At 35.8% G+C, this 19,478-nt stretch overlaps 1 pseudogene; it reads left to right on the forward strand.

Moving 5' to 3' along the window:
* Nucleotides 1-19,478, forward strand: part of LOC132353967 (carcinoembryonic antigen-related cell adhesion molecule 1-like) — a 902,477-nt pseudogene that overhangs the window by 409,764 nt on the left and 473,235 nt on the right.

Raw genomic sequence — 19,478 nt, forward strand, 5'->3', positions numbered from 1 at the left:
ATCTCTCTCTCTCATGAAAATGTATATATACAGATTCACATATATCATACATTTCATATATATATATATATGGTATATATAATTTTGCTGTGCTTTCTGAGTGAATGTTTTAGGTATCACTTCACCTCTAAAAAAAATCAACATACAACTCAAAAATACAACTGCTAGATTTAAAGATTATCTTCTACATGACCACTAAGCCATTGTCACCTAAAAAACATTAAGAGTAGACCTATAATGTTCTGTAATATTCATCCCATTTATAGACTTCTCCAATTTTTTAAAGAATGTCTTTTGAAAGTGCTGGCTTTTTTTAAAAAAGCCTAAAACCAAACTAAGTTCACATATTTTATATGATTATGGCTATTGAGTCTCTTTTGGTCAAACATTTATCCTCTTCCTGTTTTGTGACAAACTTTTTGAAGACTCAGGAGAAGTAACCCATATAATGTTGTACATTCCGTATTTGTACTAATTTTTCTCTGAGTGGGCTTAAGTTGTTTCTCTATCCCTCGCATTTATTCTGAACTGGATGTTATGTCTAGAGGCTTGATTAGGTTTCAGATTAAACATTTTTGACATGATAACTTCATAGATAATATTGTGTACTCAATATTGTAAAATAACAGGTGGCACATAGTGAAGCTATGTTTGATCTCTTGATTCATGTATTGACCACCAGCTCTCTCCATTGTATCAGTACTGGTTCTTTGGGGGGTTTTTTGTTTTTTGAAATTAAGAAGTAGTCCACAGAAAGTCACATCACCATTCCACTTGGAAATTTAAACAGTCTTGTGTATTTTTAAAGAAATTAAGACAAAAAAACACCATCATCTTTCATATTTACCCATATATTTACATTTTCACATGATCTTCATTCCTTCCCAATGATCTAAATTTCTATCTGGTATCATTTCCCTTCAGCTTGAAGAACTTAATTTAGCACTTCTTGGAGTATATGTCTGCTGGTGGTGAACTTTCATTGTTTCTTTTACTGAAATGCTTTGTACCTGAAGGATTTTTTTTTCTTGCTATAGAATCCTGGGTTTTGTTTTATATATTTTTTAAAAAGATATTATATCACTGACTGCTGGCCTCTATAGGTTTTGAGAAGTCATTTGAATTATTTTTCCTCTGTGTAATGTGTCATTTCCCTCTTTGTGCTTTCAAGATTTTCTTATTACCTTTAGTTTTCAGCTGTTTGAGTATGATGTGCCTTGGTATAGTTTTCTTTGTGTTAATCCTTTTGGGGGTTTTCTGAGCCTCTGAAATCTGTACACTCATGCCTTTCACTAAATTTCAGAAAACTTTGGCCATTGTATCTTCAGATATTTTTTCTGCCCTTACTTCTCCTTCTGGGGTTCCAAGTAGTCATATGTTAAATCTTTTGATATTGTCCTACAGGTCACTGGCTCTATTATTTATCTTCAACCTTTTTTTTTTTCAGTTTTTCAGATTGGATAATTTCTGTTGCTCACTGTTTCTTTTTTCTGTCCTCTCAGTTCTGCTGTTAAGCTTATCTATCAAATGTTTATTTTGAGATATTGCATTTTTCAATTCTAAAATTTTTCTTTAGTACTTTTTTATAGTTTCTGTTTCTTTACTAAGATTTCCTACTTCTTCACTGCAAGCATATTTTTACAGTGCTTTTGATTACAGTGAATTTTTTCTATGTTGATTCATCTAGAAAATATGTAAAATTATTTTTATTAACTTATTAAAAGTTTCAGTTTCAACAAATGTTCCTACCCTTTTAGCTAGGTCACAAGAAAAGCTTTTCCTTTCCTTGGAGTTTCAGGTTTTGTTTGTTCATATGCAGCATGATATGGTAAGAAAACATAAATCACATCGTCATTTGGGGAGGTTTTGATTATGAAATACTTGGCAAGTATTTTTTTTAAGTCTCAAAGTTCAAAGTATGGTAAATCTTTGTAAAACTGTCATCATTCAACCAATGAGCATTGGCAAAAAACATAAATAAATTCATTGTTTCCTCTTTCAACAGTTCCATAAAGTAATAATGATTCATAATATTTATGTGTATATTCTAAACCATGATACTTTTCATACTGTGAAGCAAAGCAATTAGGAAGACATTAGTGTCTTGCCTTGAAATTCCAAGGAATTCACATTTTTAGTGTAACATTGTCAGAGCACTATCCATTGTGATAGAAATTATTTTTGTTCATACCTAGTGGAAAAATTTTGACATATATATTCAAAAATATCTGTGCTATGAATCTGATTTTGTAGGCTGCAAACTGACAAAATTTCCTTTTGATTTGGAAGCCTTTTGCGATACAATATACCCAGAGTATTAAATGGGCAGTATCTCATATTGTACAACTCATCTGAAACGAAAGAAGAGTATGTGTAGCTTTACAAATTTTAAGTTAATTGATTTTTGATATTGTTAGAAAGACCTTGTATTCTAAGGGCAGATGTTGGGTGGCTTAACTGAAGATTCTTTTCACTTTTTATAAAATATTTTGCTCATAAAATCGTAATAAAATTTCCACAATTAAACTAATCATTTATCTTGCTATCTCTCCATCTAAAATTTGATTCCTTTTTTGTGCAAGACCCAAAGCCATTTTATAGCTAGACATAGTTATAAGCTCAGATTATGTTTAAAATTTATTTAAAGTTTTCATTGCACATTTAATTCAGATTTTGGGCAACTAATTTTCATCTATTCCTATTTGCTTATCAAGAGGAAATTTCTCATCAAATTTACTAGTATTTGCTGAAAATGTCTCACAATATTTTCCACTTCATTAACTTAAATGTTCTTTTTTTCCATAATCAAACAGCTTTCTTGATTTGCTCTGTCACAGCAAATTGCAATTGTCATTCATCATGAAATTCACAGTATATCTTCTTCCAGTCTCTTATTTTTAACTATTATAGCCATAGTATTTATCTCCACTTGATTCTGCATCAGTAGTATGCTTTCATTTTAAATTTTTTAAATGTACATACTTATTTTTTAAACCTAGAATGCTAATTTAATGATAAAGTAACTTAGTTACCAATTATTTCCTTCATATCAGTGTAACTCATGTTGTCTTCATAAAATATTCAAATAAACACATCAATTTCTTGACACCAACTAGATCAGTGATGTGTTTATGTGCAATGTTAGACACAACATATACATACAACATGCACAGTATAATACAAATATCTATGCAGTGCAGTGACTAAAGTGAAATGCAGTCTTACCAAAACAAAGTAGTCAGTGATGGGAAAATATTTGACACTGCTTCAGTTTTTAAATTTAGATTTAAATTAATTAAAATTAGATAAAATTTAAAAGTCAGTTCTTCAGTCACACTAACCTTGTGTCTTACAAAGTTCAATCTGATGGTAATACAGAATATATTAGACATAGTGTGGGAATGAGAGAAAAAAACTGAATGCAAGGTACCTGCAGTATTATTAGTTATTGCAATAATCCAGATTGGACATAAGGAAGATCCACTACAGCTGTGATGGTAGAAAAATGTCAAATATTTTTCATATGTTAAGTAGAATCAGCAGGACATAGTGATCAATAGGATGGGAGAGACCAAAAATTCCAGAAAGATCTTAAACACTGTAAGGTATACCTGTAAGCCCACATTTCAATTATCTAATTCCAGCCTGCTAGATCTTTTGTACCAGTACTGGTGTCCAGGAAGCTGGGTTCCATCATTGGTATTTTAATAGGGGCCAAGTCTGCTAATTATTCCCAATATTCATCTCCCTTTCTTCCAATAATAAAAGAACCATCTCTTTTTTATTTGCTCATGTGGAGCCACTTAGGATCATGATTGTCTTTCTCCACTTTATTGGTCCATGGATTTTCAGTTATGGCCAATTGGAGATAACTGGAATTGTGTGGCAGTTTGGGGAACCCTCCTTAAATATGCCTGGTTCATCCCCTTTGCTTTCTTCCTCCATGCCTCCATTCTGCTGCCTGGATTCGAATAAGATGCACTGGAGGGCTTTGGAGCAGAGCCATAAAGCCAGGGTTAAACTTCCAACCTCCAAAATTTTATGTGACATAGAACATTTTTCCTGGTTGAACCACTGTCCTTCTGGGTCTATCTGTCTTACTCACAGCCAAACATAATCTTTGCTTATGCACCCAGGTTGCTATACACTAAAATAGTCATCAAATCCCCCTATCTCATCTCAATCAAAAGCAGAGCAAAGATTTCCCGTGAGTGTTCCCTAAGTACTCATCCCCACCTCACCAAAAATTCAGAGTACCTGCAAGAGGGAGATACTTATATTTTCCTTCTAGGACATGTTTTTCTGGTAGGATGAGAAAAATGCTAAATGACATTTTGAAAGGTAGCATGAACTTTAGAAAAAAAGGTATTAGGGGATGCTATCTGAGATTATCCCTGGGGGGAGAAGAGCAGCCAAGTTAATTTATAGAACATTGTAAGATAGGAGCCTTAGTAAGATAAATGCTCCTAAGATTGAGAAACATAAACAATGAGCATTAGCAGAAGTCAAATTATCAAACCACACTATCCTTGGCTTTTAAAACTGAAGTAACTGATTGTTTCCCCATGCCTGTCTTTGGGAAACTGAAATAGAGCAGTGCTTTAAGGCAGGTGGAGAAAGGGGAGTTACATCCATGAGTGAACAGTCTTGTTTTGTATCTCCTAACTGAACAATTTACAATAATTCCATTCTGAAATTTGAGCTTATTAAGTTTGGACTCCTACCTCCAATCTTGGGAACTCTAGGTTCTTTCAAGAATGAAGATAGAACTCTAGCCTATTAGATGCCATATTCTGATTCATTCAGTTCACAGAGGGGGCTTACAGCTTTTCTTACAAAAGGTAGAATTGAAACTAGACTGACAGAGAAGTCTTAGGATTGAGGTCTAGCCTAAGATGTCCATCCTTGACCTGTTCTGAGCTGAATTCCTGACATAAAAACCAGATATAAGACTTATATCCCTGGCACTGTAAGGATGAAGGCTTCTGCTCTAAGGCCTGGGATAAATACTCCTGTGAACTTCCAGACCCAAATTAACCCCTGTAGACATGTGATTGGCCCTTCTCCCACCCAGCCCAGAAATAAATATTTCAATTCCTTCCTCCACCAGCCTACCATCTACTAAATTTGCATAAGTTCCAGTCACACCCTCTGACACTGTGATTTCACTTCCCATCAGCATGTGGGGACCAAGGACCTTCTTTTATCCTACAGATAGCCCTTCTCTGGGGCCACACAGACAAATCTGAAATGTATCTACCTTCAAAGATCTGCCTGTTGGTTTAGAAATGTAGACCAATAAAAAGATACTCATAACGTATTGCAACTAAGAGCTAATGAAAGGGGGCTGAGGCAGGTAGGCACCAAAACAGAGTCTAGCAGGACTTAATGAAATAATATGGAGACTTCTATTTGGGGCAAACTAGGTAACCTGAAAAATCTTACAAAATACCTAGAAATGCTCAGTCGGTAAAATAGAGAAATTATTATTTCAGATGCTGATAGATAGTCTATCAAATGCTTAGATAGCTGAGTATCTAAGAATATTAAAGAAATCTACACTGGGGAAAACTGAAAAAGGAAACTGAAAAGTCAGCTCCGATGAGATGTTACAAAATGAATGGACCTGGAGAGGAAAGTGATGCCAGAAGCACAAGGAGAGACAAATTCATACACATAGTGGACGATTTAACATACCTCTCAGTAAGTGATAGCCCAGGCAGACAAAAATTGCAAGCTAAACATATTGATCTAATGAGCATATTGTAAAAGCCATGCACTTAACATGCACTGAATACAAGCTGAAACTCACGTGGGTTATTTTTTTTTTAATGGACAAAGTTTTGAAACATCCTGATTTCAAAACTTATACTGCAAAGGTATCGTAATCAAAACTGTGTTACTGACATAAAGACAGACATACAGGTCAATGGAATAGAATTGAGAGCCCGTAAATAAACTCACACATTTATTGTCAATTGATTTTGACAAGGGGCTAAGACCATTCAATGGGGAAAGAAGAGTCTCTTCAACAGATAGTGCTGGGAAAACTGGATATCTATATGCAAAAGAATGAAGTTGGACCCTTACCTCAGATCATATTCAAAAATTAACTCAAAATGGATCAAAGACCTAAAAGTAAGAGTTAATACTGTAACACTCTTAGAAGAAAACACAAGGGGAAAGCTTCATGACAATGGATTTGGCAATGATTTCTTGGACATGACACCAAAAGCACAGGAAACAAAAGACAAAAGTAGATCAACTGGACTTCAAAATTAAATACCTTTGTGCATCAAAGTTAACTATAAGTATAGTAAAAAGGCAACCCTCAAAAAGGGAGAAAAATTTCAAATTATCTATCGGGCAAGAGATTAACATCCAAAATATAAAAACAATTTCTACACTTCAACAACAACAAAACAACCCAATTTTAAAATGATCAAATGAATAGACATTTCTTCCACGAAGATATACAAGCGGCCAATAAGAACATGAAAAGATGATCAACATCATTAATCACTGGGGAAATGCAAATCAAAACCACAATTAGATACCACTTCACACCCATTATGATGACTATAATTAAAAAATAAGGGCTTCCCTGGTGGCACAGCAGTTGAGAATCTGCCTGCTAATGCAGGGGACAAGGGTTCGAGCCCTGGTCTGGGAAGATCCCACATGCCACGGAGCAACTAGGCCCGTGAGCCACAACTACTGAGCCTGCGCGTCTGGAGCCTGTGCTCAGCAAGGAGAGGCCGCGATAGTGAGAGGCCCGCGCACCGCGATGAAGAGTGGCCCCCGCTTGCCGCAACTAGAGAAAGCCCTAGCACAGAAACGAAGACCCAACATAGCAATCAATCAATAAATCTTTAAAAAAAAAAACACAAAAAACCACATGGGCTTCTCCAGCTCTGGAGGAGGATTAAACTTTAAAAATAAATAAATAAATAAATAAATGAGAAAATAACAAGCATTGGTGAGGACGTGGAGAAATTAGAACCCTTGTGCATTGCTGATAGGAATGTAAAATGGTGCAGCTGCTGTGGAAAACAATATGGTGATTCCACAAAACTTTAAACAGAGAATTACCAGGTAATCCAACAATTACACTTCTATGTATATATCCAAAACAACTGAAAGCAGGGACTTGAACAGATATTTGTACTCCAATGTTCATAGCAACATTATATCACAATAGCCAAAGGTGGAAAAAACCCAAATGTATACAATAGATGAGTGTATAAACAAACTGTGGTTTATACATATTATGAAATATTATTTAGCCCTAAAAAAGAAATAACATTTTGATACACGCTACAACATGGAAACCTTGAAAGCATTATGCTAAGTGAAATAAACCAGACACAAGATGTCAAGTATTGTATGATTCCACTTACATGAGGTACCTAAACCAGTCAAATTCAGAGACAGAAAGTAGAATAGTGGTTACCAGAGGTTTGGGGGAACAGAGGCTGGAGTGATGGGGAGTTATAGTTTAATAGGTACAGAGTTTCCGTTTGGGATGATGCAGAAGTTCTGGGGGTGGATAGTGGTAGTGTGAATGTGCTTAGTGCTACTGAGTTGTACACTTAAAAATGGTTAAAATGGTAAACGTTATGATACATATTTTACCACAACAAGAAAATAATGAAAGAAACATAGACTACCAATATATTTATAAAATATAAATGAAAGCTTTCAGAATCCTGGGTGTGGGTGCATAACATCCAAGTAGAAAACATAAAGTAAATAATAAACTTATCGACGAAAATAGTAAAGCTCCTGTTTTAATATCCCCTTGAGCAAAGTTAAAGCAAATTAAGTGGAAAATTTTTGTTCCAAATATGAGAAACAAACTATTGGACCGAATAATGTTTTTATATAACAATATACAGATGAATACACCAATGTGAAAAAGAATGAGCCAAGGATAGAAATGGAGATTTAATAAAAGAGGAATTAAAAATGTACATGAAAACATATGTAACTTATGACAAATAAATAGAAATGTTATAAGATATGCTATATTGGCCTTAAAACTAGAAAGTTTTTATAAAAATAATGTTCACTGTACCTTAATTTTGATGTACTATTAGTTCCTAATTAATTTTGGTGGTAAATAATTCATATAGAACTTTTCTAGAGAGTACTTTATATCCTTATTTAAAATAAGCATGTTTTGGGGGTTTTTTTGAATTTTATTTTTTTTTATACAGCAGATTCTTAATAGTTATCTATTTTATACATATAAGTGTATATATGTCAATCCCAATCTCCCAATTCATCACACCACCACCACCACCACCACCCCCGCCACTTTCCCCCCTTGGTGTCCGTACGTTTGTTCTCTACATCTGTGTCTCTATTTCTGCCCTGCAAACCAGTTCATCTGTACCATTTTTCTAGGCTCCACATATATGCGTTAATATACGATATTTGTTTTTCTCTTTCTGACTTACTGCACTCTGTATGACAGTCTCTAGATCCATCCACATCTCTACAAATGACCCAATTTTGTTCCTTTTTATGGCAGAGTAATATTCCATAGTATATATGTACCACATCTTTTTTATTCATTTGTCTGTCGATGGGCATTTAGGTTGGTTCCATGTCCTAGCTATTGTAAATAGTGCTGCAATGAACATTGGGCTGCATGTGTCTTTTCGAATTATGGTTTTCTCAGGGTGTATGCCCAGGAGTGGGATTGCTGGGTCATATGGTAATTCTATTTTTAGTTTTTTAAGGAACCTCCATACTGTTCTCCATAGTGGCTGTATCAATTTACATTCCCACCAACAGTGCAAGAGGGTTCCCTTTTCTCCACACCCTCTCCAGCATTTGTTGTTTGTAGATTTTCTGATGATGCCCATTCTAACTGGTGTGAGGTGATACCTCATTGTAGTTTTAATTTGCATTTCTTTAATAATTAGTGACGTTGAGCAGCTTTTCATGTGCTTCTTGGCCATCTGTGTCTTCTTTGGAGAAATGTCTATTTAGGTCTTCTGCCCATTTTTTCATTGGGTTGTTTTTTTAATATTGAGCTGCATGAGCTGTTTATATATTTTGGAGATTAATCCTTTGTCCATTGATTCGTTTGCAGATATTTTCTCCCATTCTGAGGGTTGTTTTTTCTTCTTTTTTTTTTTTAACAGTATTCACTATTTTTTGTTTAATTAATTAATTTATTTATTTATTTATTTTTGGCTGTGTTGGGTCTTCGCTTCTGCGAGGGCCCTCTCCAGTTGCGGCAAGCGGGGGCCACTCTTCATCACGTTGCGCGGGCCTCTCACTATCACGGCCTCTCTCGCTGCGGAGCACAGGCTCCAGACGCGCAGGCTCAGTAGTTGTGGCTCACAGGCCCAGTCGCTCCGCGGCATGTGGAATCCTCCCAGACCAGGGCTCGAACCCGTGTCTCCTGCATTAGCAGGCAGATTCTCAACCACTGCGCCACCAGGGAAGCCCTGTTTTTTCTTCTTGATTGTAGTTTGATTTGCTTTGCAAAAGCTTTTAAGTTTCATTAGATCCCATTTGTTTATTTTTGTTTTTATTTCCATTACTCTAGGAGGTGGATCAAAAAAGATCTTGCTGGGATTGATGTAAAAGAGTGTTCTTCCTATGTTTTCCTCTCAGAGTTTTATAGTGTCCAATCTTACGTTTAGGTCTCTAATCCATTTTGAGTTTATTTTTGTGTATGGTGTTAGGGAGTGTTCTAATTTCATTCTTTTACATGTAGCTGTCCAGTTTTCCCAGCACCACTTATTGAAGAGACTGTCTTTTCTCCATTGTATATCCTTGCCTTTGTCATGGATTAGTCGACCATAGGTGTGTGGGTTTATCTCTGGGGTTTCTATCCTGTTCCATTGATCTATATTTCTGTTTTTGTGCCAGTACCACATTGTCTTGAAACTGTAGCTTTGTAGTATAGTCTGAAGTCAGGGAGTCTGTTTCCTCCAGCTCCATTCTTTTCCCTCAAGACTGCTTTGGCTATTTGGGGGTCTTTTGTGTCTCCATACAAATTTTTTTTTAAATTTTTATTTATTATTTATTTATTATGTTTATTTTTGGCTGTGTTGGGTCTTCGTTTCTGTGTGAGGGCTTTCTCCAGTTGCGGTGAGTGGGAGCCACTCTTCATCGCGGTGCGCGGGCCTGTCACTATCGCGGCCTCTCTTGTTGCGGAGCAGAGGCTCCAGACGCTCAGGCTCAGTAGTTGTGGCTCACGGGCCCAGTTGCTCTGCGACATGTGGGATCTTCCCAGACCAGGGCTCGAACCCGTGTCCCCTGCATTGGCAGGCAGATTCTCAACCACTGCGCCACCAGGGAAGCCCTCCATACAAATTTTAAGATTTTTTGTTCTAATTCTGTAAAACATACCACTGGTAATTTGATAGGGATTGCAATGAATCTGTAGATTGCTTTGGGTAGTGTAGTCATTTTCACAATATTGATTATTCCAATCCAAGAACATGGTATATCTCTCCATCTGTTTGTGTCATCTTTGATTTCTTTCATCAGTGTCTTATAGTTTTCTGAGTACAGGTCTTTTACCTCCTTAGGTAGGTTTATTCCTAGGTATTTTATTCTTTTTGTTAAAAATAAGCATGTTTTTAAATCCAGCAATCCATCTATAGGAATATATCTCATGGTAATCGTTAAACTTAAGAGAGAAAAAAGTACATTTCTATGGTATTATTTATATTAACAAAGTTTGGAAATGATCAACAATAACAATTACGTATAGGTAGATAAAGTATTGTGTTTCAAAAAATGGAAAACTTGGTAGGCATTAATAATTATGTACAGATATAATGACTGATAGTCACAAGATATTTTTCTTTTTTTAATTGATTTTATTGAATGGTTCTTTAAATTCTATAGTGCTTTACAATTTTCAAAAGTTTCACACACATAATTTCATGCAATCCCATAATAACCTTTTTTCCCCCTACCCCTATATTGCCCCTCCCCCCTTCCCTCTCCTCACTGATAACCACTAGTTTGTTCTCCTTATCTGTGAGTCTGCTTCATTTTTGTTTTGCTCACTAGTTTGCTGTATTTTTTAGATTCCCCATATAAGTGACATCATACAGTATTTGCTTTCTCTGTATGACTATTTCACTTAGCATAATGCCCTCCAAGTCCATCCATGTTGCTGCAAATGGCAAAATTTCATTCTTTTCTATGGCTGAGTAGTATTCCATTATATATATATATATATATATATATATATATATATATATATATATATATATATATATATATATATATATAGTGTGTGTATATATATCACATCTTCTTTAACCATTCATCTGTTGATGGACACTTAGGTTGCTTCCATACCTTGGCAGTTGTAAATAACACTGCTATGAACTTTGAGGTGCATGTATCTTTCCGAATTAGTGTTTTTGTTGTTTTTTGTTTTGGATATATACCCAGGAATGAAATTGCTGGGTCATATGGTAATCCTATTTTTAGTTTTTTGAGAAATTTCCATACTGTTTTCCACAGTGACTGCACCAATTTATATTTCCACCAACAGTGTATGAGGGTTCCCTTTTCTCCACATCCTCACCACCATATTCTGGGTTTTTTTGATGAAAGCCATTTTGACCACTGTGAGGTAATGTATCATTGTGGTTTTCATTTGCATTTTCCTAATGATTAGTGATGATGAGCATCTTCTCATGTGCCAGTTTGCCATCTGCATTTTCTGTTTGGAAAAATGTCTATTCAGTTCTTCTGCCTATTTTTTAATCTTTTTTAAAAAAGATGATGAGTTATATGAGCTGTTATGTATATGTTACATATTAACCCTTTATTGGTCATATCATTTGCAAATATGACCCATTCAGTAGGTTGTCTTTTCGTTTTGTCAATGGTTTCCTTTGCTGTGCAAAAGTTTTTAAGTTTAATTAGGTCCCATTTGTTTATTTTTGCTTTCATTTCCTTTGCTTTAGGAGACGGATCCAAAAAAAAAATCATGCAGCAATTTATGTCAAAGAGTGTTCTGCCTCTGTTTTCCTCTAGGAGTTTTATAGTATCCAGTCTTGCATTTCAGTCTTTAATCCATTTTGAGTTAGTTTTTGTAGCTGGTGTTAGATAATGTTCTGATTTCATTCTTTTACATGTAGCTGTCCAATTTTCCCAGCACCAATATTGAAGAGACTGTCTTTTCTCCTGATATTCACAAGATTTTGAGAAAATAAACAGATTACATACAAAAATGCAATGTCTCCACAATTTTGTAAAAATTATAGATATGCCTTAAATACCAATGTCTAATATAAACACAGTATTTGTAAAGGTACATTTGATATTAGACACTAATTCTGACTGATTTATAAAACTTTTGAAATTCAGGCATCTTTGCTCTTAAGTAGATAATAATTTCTTCTTCAATATTTATATAATACAGAGTAATTAAGCCCTGAAGGCACTGAAACACAACCTTCTCAGATCAAATCCATGTCATCCCACCTAGAAGTTGGGGAATCTTGGACAAGTTGTTTAACTTGCATACGTTTATTTTTCTTTATTGGTATAATGGCAATATTACTTACTACCACACACATAGGGTTTTGTTTCTAGATTTAAATTAGATAATTACACGCATCTTTTAGTTCTGTGCCTGACACATGAAAAGCATAAACATAATTTTTTCAGTCGTCCTCCTTGGGATAGGCATGTTTTCGCTGGAGTAAAACAGGCTGGGATTGTTGGGTGGGACATCAACAGAATGTTCTGCTCTAGCTCCTATTATATGAAAGCTGTGATGGGTAATTTTATGGGTCAACTTGACTGGGCCATGGGTGCCCAGATATTTGGTTAAACTCTATCTCGTGTGTCTCTGAGGGTGTTTTGGATGACATTAACATTTGAAATCAGTGGACTGAGTAAAGTAGATTGTCCTCCCTGATGTGGGTCTCGCCCAATCCGTTGAAGGCCTGAATAGAATAAAAAGACTGAGCAAAGAGAATTCTTCCTCTCTGTCTCTGAGCTGCAACATCAGTCTTCTGCTGCTTTCAGACTCACACTCCAACTGGAACATACACCATCGGCTCTCCTGGTCTTCAGGCCTTCAAACTTAGACTGGGACTATGCTATCCTGGGTCTCCAGTTTGTCAACTGCAGAACTTGGGACTTCTTGGCCTCCATAACTTATAACATTGGGTTGGCCAAAATGTTCATTCAGGTGTAAGGAAAAAATGAACAAACTTTTTGGACAACCCAATAACTATCTATCTACATATCTATCTATATGGATATATATGGTCTATATATAGGTAGATACATATATGTATGTATATATTATCTATATCTATATCACCTATTGGTTCCATTTCTCTGCAGAACCCAGACTAATAGAAGAGCAAAAGAAAGAAATCTCAGCTATGCTGGGGCTCAGACATCCACTGTATGTGACCTACAGAAGTTATCTGAGGGAACTCTTAAGGGAGGGGACCCAGGCAAATGACATTTAAATCAGAACTAAGCTTTAAGGGAAGGGGAGATGAAGTGCACACCCAGAAATGATGCTTCTGCACCTCTGACCCTCTTCCAGTTCCTCTCAAAGTCTCCAAGCACTTTCCCTTCTTGGTGTTGGTTTGAAAACTCAGAGGAGTCCCCAGGTTAAATTCAAAACTGGCCCCCGTACATGGAGGGCAAGGAGAGACCAACAGAAGAAGCAGACCAGTCCGGATTGGTAGGTGGCAGTGTTAATAAGCAAGGGAACTTACATAGGAGGCTTGTCTTGAGCAGCTGCAAGTGAGTAAATCTCTACACCCACCCACCTGCCAGAATCTTAAAAGTTTATACAGAGGCTGTATCTGGGTTCAGTCACATATACTGTCCAGATGGTCTCAACAACACATTAGCACCTCAAGGGTGCACGCTTGGAATGACTCCTAGTGTGAGAACACTGGGCAGAATGTACATTCCAAGGAAGGGAGTAAGGAGGAGTCTCCAATTGCCAGGATCCAGTTTGCAGGTCAACCAGCGGTCACTTCCTCCTGATGACCTCTTCCAACAGCCTCCATCTTTTAAAAGGCTGTTGGTGGGATTCTGTACAGCCTTTTGTTAGAGCACCTCCCAGTCCAGCATTGTGGTCCAGATAATAGTCATTCAAAGGAGTTCCCTGTTTCGAGACAACCCCACGAAGTAAGAATACCCATTTGTCTGCCCATACCTTTTATTTCTTTGTCAAATTGTGCTCACATGGTGGGGGTCACATCTTCAGGAAGTCTGTATGAAGAAGAAATCTCCTTAACTTTGGATATTGAAAAGCATCTTAATGTAGAGTTCTGTCACATTTTCTCCTTTTTTTCCTGTAATTTTCTCCACAATTATTCATAAACTGACATACTGTTGACTTTAATCATTCTGCCACATCATCATAAGACTCACTTTAAACCATATTAATATAGAATAATTTGAATTTTTCACTATTTTTGAAAGTAAGAAATAAATGTAAATTTATAAATTCGTATAGCAACTATAAGCATGGTTATAGGAAAGGTTTATATTTTTCTATTGACTGATGTCATGGAGGTAAATTATCATCTTTGAAATTATTAACTACTGCTCAGTTACCCCGTAATGGGTTGTGCTGATGCACAGGGATGCCAGCTATGTTGTTAAGAGTCCGGTAGCTTATAGCGTTTTTCCACAATTCTTCCTTTACTAGGTGCCCTTGTCATGGCTCACCCCTGCTGTTAATATTGGACTCGTCCATTTGACTTGTCTAATCAACAGAATGTGGGCTGATCAGGATGGGTGTATAGACTTCAAAGATGCTTTGGCTCAGCCTTTTGTGCTTCTGCCGTGCACCATGAAAAGAACATGCCCAAGAACCTGCTGGCCAAAATGAGACATCAGAAACAGGAGGGGAGAATAACCTTTTTAACCGCATGAGTTATTTCAAAAATCACCCCTTCTAAGAAAGCAACTGGAAGTTTTCCACCAGGTGAAAGAGTAGAAAACTAGAAATTCAATATAGGAGAGAAGTGAAAAGAATCTCTATAGTGATGGTGGTGGAGAAGACTACAGTATCTCTTGTGTACCAGGCACAGACGGCAACCAGCCCAGAGTGGATCATATTTTAAAATTGTGGCCAAAGATGATGCAGACTCTTTCCTCCACAGGAAACACTCAGGTATACCGAAAGTAAATTGAATTAAAAATGACTGGTGAAATCCGTAATAATGCTATATGACTGACACTGAATTATGAGGTATTAAAGAAATATTTTCAAATCTTAATGTCTACTCTGAGGCAATACAGTCTGCTATTTATATAGAATATCTCCCCAAGAATACAGAAGCTGAAAAATGAGGTTGTCTCTAAAGAGCATCATTGTGTAGCTTGGAGAAAGGGGAAAGAATAAGACTTTTGTTTCTTTTGAATTTAGCACACTGTGTGTTATAAAAATGAACTGGGTAAATATATCCCCCAAATTCCAGTTACACCTTTGTTTTATTTCCACATTATAAAATTTGGCCTTCTTTAGTCTTGAGGCTAACAGAATTCCAGGAGTTAAATTTAAAAGAGTAGCCTCCTCTGACTCTGGGAGAAAAAATACCTTACAAAGATGGACCAATAATACTTCCCCTGTCCCCAACAGCTACAAAATGTATCAGATAATAAAAAGCTCCTAGTAAATGTTCTCACTAATAAAATAAGACTTTAATACTTCAGATTTTTTGCTGTCTTTTTGAAATAAACATTAACCTCTCAAGAGTCTGTAATTATGTTTGGTCATCTTAATCATACATACCTTTAATTTAAATTGTCATGTTTTATGAAATGTACACATATACGTAAAATTTTTTTTTAAATAAAGGATCTGTCTTATTCTGGTTTTTCTTTCACTATATATACGTGCATGAAAAGTTAATGAAATGTATGGGTCTGCTAGATTTCTTATTTAAATAAAACATTCAAGAGTCTGTGACCAATTTAAAGTAACATTAGTGATTATTTCAAAAACTACCCATGACCCATTTTAGCAATTAAGAGCAGACGTACACTGTTGGCTAATGGGAAATGTTTCCTTGCTAAGAGAGAAAACAGAAAATGATCTCTCCTATTTTTACATCTGGATGTTGTCATGGCTGTGTAGAATGTCCAAAAACCTGTCAGCCATCATGGTAGCAGCCAACACTGGGGAATACACAGTGGAAAACGAAAGAGAATCTGAGTCTCTGAATATTTCATTTTGCTAATGAATCAAAAATCTCTGGAGCTGGTTCTCCCTTTTAAAGCCTGTTATATGAATCAACATACTTCCTCATTGCTTCAGCCAGGTTGGTATTTTAATTTCTGATGAGTATATCCTAACTGTAACAAACAACTAAAGGACATGGTTCATACTGGGAGCTGGAGATGCAGAGACAAAGCTGATTTCATCACAGCCATCAACCAGCTCACTGTCTGGTGGGGGATGAACACACACACAGAATGGCCTAGGTGTTAAATGCTGTCCTACAAATTGTACAGATACTTTGTGAAACTAGACAAACCTACTGCATCCAATGATGTATGAGCAAGGAGCGAAGAGATATTGCAAAAATATTCAAATAGCCAATAAACAATCAGAAGATTGGAAGTGTGAACCACAATCATCACAATCAGATGCCACTATATACCTACCAGAGTAGCAGAAAATATATATATATTTTAAACTGATGATGCCAAGTATTGTCAAGGATACAAACACACACTGCTGGTGGGAGTGCCAGTTGGTATATCTGTTTGGAAATCTATTTAGGAGAACTAAACTTACTAAAGCTGAACACAGGCATACTCATAACCAAACCCAAGGAATTTCACTTCCAGCATATAGAGAAAGAAATGTGTACATGTATGCTCTGAAAGATATGGACAAGTATGGTCATAAGGAGCTCTGACCTCCCAACACAGCACACCCAAGAACACATAATGAAGGATTTTCAATGAGAGGCAGTGTTGGAATGCTGTTTTTATGTGGATCTCGGCTATGAAGGTTCCTTAGAGGAACTGTGCTGGGCAGAGAAATTGTTGTGTCCTAAGTAGAAATTTGAAAACAAGCAAATCAACAGATGAAACTAGAAAAGTGATTAAGGGTCTCCAATTCAAAACAAAACAACCCAATACAGTTCTGCAATTTTAAAGAACAGGTAATCACAATACAAAACATACAAAAATACATTTTAAAAGACAATTATCAGTCTCACTCATGAGATGTAAAAATTCTAAATAACATAGTAGCAAATGAAATCAAGCAGTGCATACAAAACAGACACGCGTGCACGCACACACACACACCAGTGGCTAACCTGGGTATATACAGGAATGGGAAGAAGTCAAAGGGTCTGTCAGTATAAATTATCACATTAACAAATTAAATACTATACCACTGCAGAAAGGGATAATGAAATGGCATTTGATAAAACTCAGGAGCCATGCCTACTTAGATACAAAAAGATTTTTACTCACAAATAAGAGAAAACGTTAGAAGGCAACTGTTTGAGAGCATGATGCTAACTGTCATCCTGTCAGCTAACAATCAGACTTGGTGACTGAAATTTCCAACTTTACAGACTCTCTTTTAGTTATGGCATCATTTCCCAATGCAGTTTCACATCCCTAAGATGTTAATAAGTCATGAGAATTGGTATTTCCATAGTACAGTTTGAGATATACCAATTTAAACAAAGTTGAACAATTTTCTTCACTACTCTTTTGTCTTTTGATAAGCTGATAAGGTGCTTTTGGTCGTTCCCTAAGTGGGATTTAGAAGATGCTGCTTCATAAGCTTCTTTAACCAGAGAATTCCCCTTTTCAAGTATTTTTAAGTACTGGTGATCTTTGAGACAATTTCAGAAATGCTTGGTGGGACGAGGCACCATCTCCACATCTCCTAGTTAACATGCAAATATGGCACCCAGGAGGAGTAAAATACTGACTGGTAATGCTATACTCTATTAAAACACTCAAAAGTATTCTTTGTGTTACATTGGATGATTAAAATTGCAATTATGTGGAATAATGCTGTCAACCACTAGCCGGTAAACGACTACACAGTGATATCACGGATGGCCTACCTGCACAAAATGGACATAGAGGTAGGGTGCAGATTAAAACAATGACCAAGATGAACCACAGACATTTGTCAATGCAGTTTTGATGTAACTGATATTTGGAAATCAGTAATTTTTAAAGGGTTGAATTCTGTGAGTATATAAACACTTTTATTTCATCATAACTAATATGCTTTGATGTTAGCACTAAATCATGACAGCCACCTAGATGAAAATGAATGTGAGACACCACCAACATTGAGATGCATTCTGATTTCCAAATATTAAAATTCATCTTAGAATTAAGTTGCTGTGTGTGATTTCCTGCTCTAAAAGTCATACAAGTCTAAGATAAACTATCAGAATAAACTACACTTGTGCTGATTCAATTTTTGGTCAGTTAGCTTATATTTCCATTTAAACCAGAAAATTTTGGGTCTGGATATCCCATATATTTTCTATTGCACAGTCTTACTTTGTACATTTGGATTCTGCTTGCTGATATTTAATTAGAATTTTTACATTTACCTAAATTCAGTTAATCTAGCTTTTGCTTTTTAGAGGCTATCTCCATTTAGTTTTGTTACTAGATTTATGTTATCCAGGTAAGATGAGTTAGTAAAATTTTTAGCTATTTTCATCTTGAAATTTTTACCTAAGGAGATGACAAATTCCAAGTGTTGTTTCTAAAAGGGAGATCCTGGACCAATTTTTTCAGCCTTTTCCTTTGTTTATTGGTCCAAATAGGTTTAAATACATTGTATTGCCTTAAATTAAAAAAAAAAACTCCATATCTATAATTACATCTCCTTTCTTATTCATGATTCTACAATGTTGCCAATTTTCTTGATTTTTTCCTTGTTCAGATTTATCAAAGTCTAGTTGAGGTTAGTGGACTTTTCACAGAGGAATAATGATCGAAGACTATTGCTTTAATTCCTAATCATTAATCTCAAATTTTAGCTATATTGATTGCTTCTGTATTTTGGTTTAGGATTTGTTATTTTTCTAGCTTCTTAGTTCAGTGTGACAGGAACCATGTAGATACTGGGGGAAACAATGTATAGTTCTGGCCCTCCATTTGGGCCAGATGCATCTTGGTTCCTCCAAGACATATTAACAATGGTATTACTTTCCCACTGAGTAGAGCTTCAGGGACATCCTACAAGCTCCAATATATAATCATTTCATTATCATTGTTTTCTGCAAAATCTCTAATTGTTTCAATTTTCTCTTTGATTCAGAACTTATACATATATATGATTATACATTCCCAAAAGTAGCTGACCAAGGCTCACTAATCCTACTAGTTGTATAATGGATCTTTATAATGGAGAACTCTAGCAGTCACCATCTTTTTTTTTTAAATTATTATTTATTTTTATTTTTATTTTATTTTTGGCTGCATTGGGTCTTCGTTGC

The sequence above is a fragment of the Balaenoptera ricei genome, chromosome 19, assembly GCF_028023285.1.
Source record: "Balaenoptera ricei isolate mBalRic1 chromosome 19, mBalRic1.hap2, whole genome shotgun sequence".
NCBI lineage: Eukaryota > Metazoa > Chordata > Mammalia > Artiodactyla > Balaenopteridae > Balaenoptera > Balaenoptera ricei.